This window comes from Pteropus medius, unplaced genomic scaffold (genome assembly GCF_902729225.1).
Source record: "Pteropus medius unplaced genomic scaffold, Ma_sr-lr_union100, whole genome shotgun sequence".
Lineage (NCBI taxonomy): Eukaryota > Metazoa > Chordata > Mammalia > Chiroptera > Pteropodidae > Pteropus > Pteropus medius.
The window spans coordinates 31809762-31819850 of NW_024344378.1; positions in this window are offsets into that span (position 1 = coordinate 31809762).

Here is a 10089-nt window from a genome sequence, read left to right on the forward strand (position 1 = left end):
CTCTGGCCCTGCTTTGTCTCACTGGGAGGGACGCAGAGCAAGTCCTGGCAGAGGACTCTAGAGAACCAAACACCACCAAGGAAGAGTGCACAGCTGAGATAAGACCAGGGCCGAGCAGGCGGATCCGTCACCAGAGACAGGGCCAGAAACAAAAACCAACGAACAGAATCTTTGGAAAGGAGTGACCAGTAATTTAAAATAAGTATAATCAATATAAAGAATCGTGAAAACATTAGCCATATGATGTAGGCAAGAGGTGGTATAGAAGTGATGAAGTAGACATATTAAAGTGAATGGCATAATCATTGAAATAATGAACTGTGATACTGTGATTTATAATGAGATATATTATTTGTTCATCATCTTGTTCCTGGTTTGGAGCTTCTAAAACGTTAGAAATTTCCTAAGTAAGGCAAGTGAACAATGTCTTTTGTTATGTGAATGAAGGAGACTTTTGGAAAGGAGAGGCGACCTAAGAATGGGCTGGTTGCCAGGGGAACCAACAACTGTAATTAGAGAGTTAGAATTTTCACTCCCACCTCACTATCTTGGAGAGGGGAGAGGGGCTGGAGGTTGAGTTCAATCACCAATGGCCAACGATTTAATTAATCATGCCTATGTCACGAAGCCTACACACACACACACACACACACACACACACACACACACAAAATACAAGTTTCAGGTTTTGGAGAGCTTGCGAGTTGGCGAATACGTGGGTATTTGGAGAGAATGCATCCTGGTAGAAGCATAGAAGCTCCTCACCCATTCCCACATACCTTGCCCAATGATCTTTTCCATCTGGCTTTTCCTGAATTATATTCATTTTATAATACACTAGTAAACTCTGGTAAATGTTTCTCTGAGTTCTGTGAGCCATTCTAACAAATTAATTGAACCCAAAAAGCGGGTCATGGGAATCTCCAATTTACAGCTGGTCAGTCAGAAGTACAGGTCCTGGATTTGTGATTGGTGTTTGAAGTGGGGGAGCGGGGCAGTCTTGTAGGATTGAGACCTTAACCTGTGGGATCTGATGCTATCTCCATATAGTGTCAGAATTGAGGTGAATTGTAAGACACCCAGCTGGTATAGGAGAATTGCTTGCTGGTATGGAAAAAAAACATACATCGAATGAACAAAATAGTAAGAGTGACCGCCAGGGTGCATATTGCTGAAGAACACATCTAAGAACCAGAAGAGCGGAGTGACAGATGGCCTCCCAGGGATGGGCACCTTGGGGTTAGAAGAGGGAACTTTAGAGTATTAACAACAGAGGAGCAGGTGCTCCAGCACATGAAACTGAGTTGGATAAATTGTGCTCCTACTTCTTATGTCCAAAACCAAGTAGACAGCACAGATGCCAGCAAGCAAAAAGGAGTGGAAGGAACAGATGGCAGCTCAGGCAGCCTGATACTGGGATGACATCACCGAGAGGTGCTGACCTTTTGAGGCTTACTCAAAAGCCGCGATCCAGTTAATACTTTGGCTCTAACCAATTATATCACCAAATCTCCTCTCCCTGTGACAATTAAACCCTGAGAGATTTAGGAGAGGTTCAGAAATGTATGGAGTCAGTGGAAGCACTCTTGTTCTCAACGCTGTTGATTTTTGCAACCAACTGCATGTAACAGCCAAGCTTGGTTTTGACTGGGGACAAAGATGACTCCCTTGGAGGAAAAAAAAATCACAAATGTCTCAAAACATCTTCCAATTTCATGAGGGAGCAGCTCTCCTGATACGTTCCAAGACCAGAGAGACAGTAAGCTCAGCTATTGAAACAATGGATCAAATGCATCATTATTTTACTTAATTTATCCCATGCTGTATGTTTGGACTTAGGTACACGTGTGTGTGTTGGGGTGGGGGGGTCTCCAAATGTGTGCCTATGCCTTTCCTTAAGTTTTACCTTAAACTGCGGCAGGCCTCTTGGGAGAGCAGTTGCTTCCAGAGGATTGTGGGAGACACACCTGGGGAAAAGGACAGCAGAAGGAATCAGGGCAGAGGTGAAGAAAGGAAAGCTTAGGACTGGGCTTTCCTATTGAGAAGGCCTCAGGACAGTGTAGTCAGACCAGGCTAAGGTGGCACACTCGCTGACTCAGCCAGGATTGTGCCTTCAGACTGCGGCTGGGACAGAGCTCTCAGAGATGTTCTCACACCTGCAAGGCTGACCCACCCACCGAGATGCATCCACAAATGGCAGGAACGCCTTTCTCTTGCAGTGACTCTCTAGTGCCCTCTAATGTGAAAGTTTATTGTGCTCTCTTTGAGGAAATGCTTACAGGAAGTCTTTGGTTTAACACAGTGCATATACTGAAGAGCAAATTTGTAGCCAAGAGTGCTTTGATAACTATCATGGTAGACGTGTCCGCTTACATGGTAAATCCACAAATGTCTTGTGTGTGCCCTCTGTGGAATATGTAGCAGCAGGGATTCCTCCAACCAAGCCTCGCAGGAGGGGCTGAGAGCCAAGGAGGGAAAGGGGCTGATCCTGGCTGGTTTGGGGCTCTGAGGCTGCCTCTGGTCTTCCTTCGGCCCAGGCACAACAGATCATCACCCCACGCCCAAGTTTATTCCAGCTTCAAAACCTCTACTGTTATGGACTGAATTTTGTCATTCTCTACCACCCCCACCCACATTCATATGTTGAAGCCTTAACCCCCAATGTGACTATATTTAGAGATAGGGCCTTTAAGGAAGTAATTATAAATAAATGAGGTAATAAGGGTGGGGTCCTAATCTGATACAACTGGTGTGCTTCCAAGAAGAGAAAGAGAACTCTCTCTTTGAGCACACACAGGAAAAGCCATGGAGAACACAGTGAGAAGGCAGAGGGCTGTCTACAGCCAGGCAGAGAGGTCTCATCAGGAATCATATCTGATGGCACCTTGATTTTGGACTTGCAGAATCCAGAACTGTGAGAAAACAAATGTCTGTTGTTTAAGCCACCCATTCTGGGCTATCGTGTTAAGACCCCTCTCGGGTGCCCGGCTACCAGCCCCCCAAAGCAGTAAAAACGGTAAGGACGGGGAACATACATACATCTGATTCCATTCCATCCTGACCTGGGCTTTGTGACTTAGACAAAGACTCTCATGCTATGAGTCTCAGTCCTCCAGCTAAATGAACTTAAGGAAAGCTCTTAAAAACCAGAAATATGTTGGGGTGTTGACTGGAATGTTGTGTGTATATGAAACCCCTAGACCTTGAGAAAAAAAAAAATTCTCCTGACAGAGAAAGAACACTAAAAATAAGAGCGTCCTGTGACAGTTGGGGGAATAGACACTTGGGAGACCCAGAGTAACCAGGCTTTACTGACCCAGGAACACCTGGACCTGGCTGGCTCCCCTTTTTAGAGAGGTGAAATGGTGAGGAGGGGGAGTCTGTTCTTTCAGGCTGCTCTGGATGGGCTCCAAGGAACCATGGTGAGCCTTAGGGGTAACCTGCGCCTTGAGGATCATCTAAGCAAGATCTCAAAGAAATTTACAGGTCAGCTCTGCCATCTAGTGACCAAACTTAGAATTACAGCGAGCCAAAGACTGCCCTGAGACCACCACACATTCCCATCCCTGTTCACTGGTCTACAAATTACTTTCTCGGAGCTGCTCTGTTATCAGGTCCTAGAATAGAACTAGAGAGATGAAGGAGAACATAATTGCCCTTGTGAGCTCGAAGTCTAAGGGGAAAAAGCTGACACAAATTTATATTAAGACAATTTGTGCTACGAAGAAAGCAAAGGACTGAAAGAGGTGGAAATGAAGGGGACATCACAAGATTTTGCAGTCAGGGAAGGCCTCTCTGGGGAGGAGAGAGAGAGTCTTTAAGTATAGAAGTACGAAGAAGCACAATTTAGGCCAAAGGAAAAGCATTACACATGCCAGATGCAGAAATGATTTTGACATTTGAAGGTCAAAATTTGCTTCCTCCTGAGCTGGGTGACTATCAAAAGTGACCTCACCTGTCCCAGGACAGCATTGCTCCTTCCTGAGATAGGGAACCCTTGGAAGTGACCTCACTTGTCCAAGCCCCACTTTCTTCATCTGTAACATGAGAGTCTGAATAGCACCTACATAGAAGGAATTCCTGTTCTATTGGGACGCCGTGACTGGCTTACCATCTGCAATATTGTGTTGAAGGACAGGGCTCATCCCGGGGCAAGACCTGGGTTGGATTAGGTGCTCAGAGCCCCATGCTTGTCTGTGGAGGGAATCAATGAAGGGACATTTGAATGAAGGAAGGAAGAAGCCATCCGTTATCTTCCCTGAAGAGTCACACTTGATGTTCTGCAGACTCGGAAGACGATCCATTAGGATAGTTTTAAAATTCTGTGGCTGTAGATTAGCAAAAAAAGAAAAAAAAAAGCAATCGAAAGGTTGGACTAATGTTTAACATCGAGCATCTATAACACATTTATCCTTTTTGATCATTTTGTATTACAAAGAGATTCTCAAATATTTTTGAAAGATAAAATACTTTCGAATTGAGATTATTTTCCATAATCTCACTTCAAGAAAATTAGAAACAAGTAACAAAATTTAAAGTTAAAATTATAGCTGGTTGGAAAATTCAGAGCTTTCTTACATAATCTTTGGGTCCAAAGAGCCGCTAAAAGCAAAACTGAACAAAGGTTTAAAAATACTAATAATGAAAACACTAATTATAATGATCTCTGGAACAGAGCTAAAGGTTTTTAAGAAAGAAAATTCGTACCATTTAACACTTTTAAAAAAACTTTAAAAATGTGAGAATGAATTGAAAATCTAATAATGTGTCATAAAATGTTAGAAATTATAAAGAAATACAAGTAATAAACTTGTTAAGAAGTCAAATGGATAGAATATGCAAAGGCATTTTGAAAGCTAAATAGAATTATACATATATGTTATTTGATTTTAAAATATTAATAATTATCGTTTTAATTTCCATTGCAGCTGCATACAAATAGAAAGTTAGAGATGAGTTAAGGCAGATTTGGATTCATGAGCTAATGTCTGAAATACAAAGACAATTCAAAATCTCAAACTTCATTCCATTTCACTCAATAATTTGTAAAAAAGCTCTCCTTTTTATCTCTGACCAAAATGTTCAAGAAATTACATAGTTCCTTAGCTATTCATTCAAAGAACTGGAATAAGGATGCAGATATTTCAACTGGTATCTGCTTGAACTACAGTGGTGCCAAAAAATTCAATCACTTTTATGTATAATCCATGAAATGAAAAATTATACACTACCTATATCCATTCATTGATGACTTTTATTGTGTAATGATCTGAGAAAATTCACAATATATTTTTAATTGTTATGACTTATTCTATGAAAAGATTGGCCCTCCATGGGACTGAATAATTCCTTTTTTACTTACCATGTGAGTACTCCAGTCAGAAAAACTGAAGTCCCTCAAATTTTTTAGCTAATCCCTCCACATTTGCAAAGGAAGTTCTCTGCTCTTTTTGGTGTCTGGTGCCATGATTTTTTGGCTTATCTGGGCAGTATCTCTCTCCTTGTGAGGGGGTTCCTCTCTTACTTGTGTACATCAAACACTCAGTTACTGGCTGGATGACACCTTGTGCTCCAGGCTAGGTTAAAAGCCAGGAAAAGAGACTTGGAGTCACGACTTAGTTTGCAGACCTGTGCAATTGGGGGTGATTTGGAATGTTAATTTATCTGCCACTATGTTCCACTCTTCCTCAGCTCCCTGTAAATGGTCTATTCCCTTCAAAATTTCAGACCCCTGCTTCCTTCCTCATTTGTCCATTATGGCATATAAACTTCAATTGCCCGATGAGTTTGGGATCTTACGTGATATTCCTGGCAGTACCTCTGTAATAAACTTTGTAAATTTTCTCCTATTAATTTGTCTCTGTTAATTTGATTGTTAGCCCAGATAGAGGAACTTAGAAAGTGGGAGGAAAAAGTTTATTTTATTTTACTTTTTTTTTTTTTTATCCAAAACACTTCACAATTCTATTTGCATTGTTTTGGGAAAATACTTTATTCAAATTATAGTGGAATTTTGCCCTTCTCCTCTTTGCGATTGGACTTTCTCATGAATTGAAGCAGTTTATGTTTGAAAACACATTATGGGGCACGATGCTGTCAGTAGAGAGCGATGGTGTGGGAAAGGCATCCCATCCAAAGATAGGGAATCTCAGGCTTTAGCTGAGACAGAATTTGGGAATCTGGTGTTTGGGAGGAATAATTGTCTATATACCAGCCTACTGACATAAGGGCTGAGGAAAAAGAACAAGACATTAAAAACAGTTTTATGAAGCACTCACTCAACAGCTGAGGGGACTGGTATGTAGGGGGTGTGTGAGACTGGCAAACACTTTAGAGGGTGCAGACAGGATGATTAACACCCTTCCTATGACAACTATAAAAAGAGGAATGTATGTTCTAAAATGTATTAGCTATTAAACGTTATCTGGGGAAATGTCTAGACATAAAGTATTTTATGAAGTAAAGCCAAAACAACATGATGGATTCTGTGTTTCTGTCACACTGTGAATAGTTCACTTTAAGTCGTAATTTTCTCTGTTGAAATAAATTTATAATGTAAGTAACTTCCAAAACAGAGGACTCAGGAAAAAAAAAAAAAGACTATAGTGGAACATCATCCAGTAACAGATGAGGATGATTATTTCAACAAATCCAATTTCTAAAGAGATCTCTGTGCACACAATACAGTACTACTGGGCGAACACAATACAGTTTCACATGAGAGAAAAAAATCCAAACTTTCCTTTGTATCTTTTTTTCTGCCTTTTCCAGTGAAAGTATAAATAGGGGATACATTTGCCTTGTCACCTTCAGTCGAGAATTGGCTTTCTTCTAGAAAAATAGATTAAAGATCAAAATGAATACAGAAAATTCTCTTTATGAACACTTTCATAAGAAAACAAAATTGGTCAAATTTTCCATTCTCCTGATATAACTAAATGTTTCCTGTGAATTCCATTCCACTTTTGAGTAAAAGGATATTAAAGAGATTAGCATATTTCCTGAAGTCTCATGAAGCCATTTAGCAATGACTAATTTGTACTGACATGGGGGACTCATATTAAAAAATCAATTTTTACGTAAGAATAATTTTGTAACTTGCAGAAGGAATATAACTTTCAAATACTTGAAATTATAGAACAAAATAAACCCTATGGGGACAAACATGCTATTTTCCATAGATAAGTATAGCAGTTAACTTTTATCTATATGATAAAATCAATATTCTTTTTAGTGACAATAAATTTTCTTTTCCAATTAATCTGTTTTCCCTGATTACATATACATAAAACGGGATGATTTCTGAATGCCTGATTGAATCATTCCTTGTTTGGCATATCGTTATGCAAGAAAAGTTAGAAATTTCAACATTTTTGCTGCGAAGCATATGAAAAATAGCAGTATAAAATCCTTTGTGACTCTAAATATTATTTGTATGTGTTTCCGTGTACATGTGTAGTCCCAAATGCAATGTAGTAACTTCTTTTCAAATATTAGGAGCAGAGTAGAGAATGTATCATCACTCTTGTTCAAAAGAAAATATAAAAGAACTCATAATTCATAACATTAAATAGTTCTATAGAATACATACTAGATGCAGTTTTTAGTTTTCAATAACTACAGCTTTATGATATGGATGATATAGATGAACTGACTTGAATAACCAATGTAAATTAGTAGCAAAAGTGAGTAAGATAATATGCTTATTTTAGTGGTTACCTTACATTCAAAGCTACTTAGATTGCTAAATTATAAGGAATAGAAAAGTTCATGAAAATACCAGCCTAATTTGTGTTCTTTGTATATGAGTGAATACTTAGAAAGTGGTAAGAGGTGAAAGATTTCAGAACTTTGCTTTACTTTAGAATGGTTCTCTATGCTAATTAAATCATGATCATTTTTTTTTTCTCTGAACCATCCTTTACAGATGATCAATGCTACTCATTTGGATGTTCTTTTATGTCCTCTCTTTTATGTTCTAAAGTAGACTCAGAATTTCTTTATAAAATCATAACAAAAATAATAAAATGCAATAAGCACTGCTAAGAGAGTCACTTAAAAAGGAGTCTGGAGGCCATTGAGGAAGTGGAGCCTATAACATCTCATGTCTCACTTCTTGGAACCATGGTTAAGTTGCTGGACTGTTGCTAAATTCATCTCAAAGCTGAACAGCAAACATCTTGGATCAATGATTGCTACATGGACATATCTGGACTTTACTTTCTCCTCATCTTGATGACCAGAAAATCTGCAGTCTCACCTTTAAGGGAACCAACCCATTTTGACAACCAGCATTATCCATTGGCCTTACCAATTGCAACTCACGTAGTGAACACCCCTCATTTATATGAGAGACCTAAACGAGAATGGCTTCTCTTGGTTTTGCCTTTATAAAATCTGTCTTTCTTTGTTCTTTTTGAAGCACAATTCAGATTGTTGCCTGATCTGTGCCTTCAAAATTGCAATCCCTTCTCTGGTCAAATAAATCCTTTTTTGTTTTTATTTTTTATTACAACTGTACTTTTTTGGTTAACCCAAAACATTCTTAGATTTCAGTTTTCAACTCTGACATATAAAAAGCTTGGAAGTCATTACTCCCACCTTTATAATAAGAAAAAAAAGCTTGAACACACTGAAAATCAACTTCCTGAACCCATCAGAGAATTGAAATCACAGGGCAAACTGCCATTTGAAATCTATTGTGACAGATGAATACGGAGAGACACAGCTGAAACTACCATATCTGGAATAGAAATCATGAAACTAGAAACTGGTAGGAAGACTTACATGGTAATTTTGATGACTTGCTGGAGGCTGAGTTATAGATTGAAATAAAATCATTAGAGCCACAGTTTTAGGAGAGCCTCTGCATATTTGAGGGTTTTACATCCAGGAATTCTACCAAGTTCTCATGGTAAGTAGCAAAGAAAAATCACCTGTGTCTTTGTCAGGGGTTGGAGAAAGTAACCATTTTGAAATACACCCCATTTGTTCTCTGTAACCAAGGCCTACTCTCCAGGGAAAAAGATTTAAGCAGAGCTGTGCCTGGGAGGGTCTGAGAGCCCTGATGTCGGCCTGCAGTCTCTGTTTCTCCTGCACAGTATCCTTTGTTTATACTAAAAGCTTTAGGTAAGTATTAAATATACTCTGTGAAGTCTGGTAAGTACTTTCAATGATCTGATCTTTTGAAAGAGTATAACAACAGATATTTTCCTGGCCAGCCAATTGGAGGTCCATAGCCTCTTGAGATATATAAACTGGTGAAATCTTTGCACTGGCAAACCATCATAAACATTTGGGGAGACAGCAATGCAAATTTTGGATCCTTGTTAGAATCACAATCAGAAACTCCAGGGCAGAGCCTGGGAACTTGCATCTGTGGAACTCTGACCAGATGGTTCAGGATTAGCCAGGTTTGGGAACCTCTGACCTAAACCCTGGGGCCTTGTTGGCTGTCCTAAAGTTCCATCAAGGACCCTGCGTAGCAGGGATACATCTTGTCTGCTAGGTAGAAATAGTCCAACCCATGTGAGTTAAAGAGTACAATGTAAATACACTGAAAGCATAAAAAAAAAAAAGTTAGGTTAATCATTTAATACAGATTAATCACTTTTAAACGTTTACATTAAATTTCTTGTAAGCTATATTTACAAATGTTGCAACAACTTTGAGATTTATTATTATAAGTTTTATCTAAACGAGTAGAAAGGGACTGTAGTTATTATACAATGGTAATATCTGGAAACCAGGAAAAGGATTGTGGGTAAGAGACAGTGGTCTATACACATTTTTATAGCCAACATGACCAACCTAGACTTGCTGATGTCAGCAGTAGCCCAGGGATGGTTTGGGGCCTTTTATTCCCCACCATGGAAGTGACCCAAGCTTTCAGAAATCAGCTGTCATGAGCATTTATGCCACCATTTGGATGGGGTCAGACATTGCTAAAATGACTTTCTTTTTCAGAGATATATTTCATTTTGCTTCAAGTTTAACAAGTATCATGAAAAGATGTCTTTATTTATTTTTACTTCCTGTTGTGCTGAGATGAGCAAACAGTCAGGGAAGAAGCTGAGTATTACAGTATGA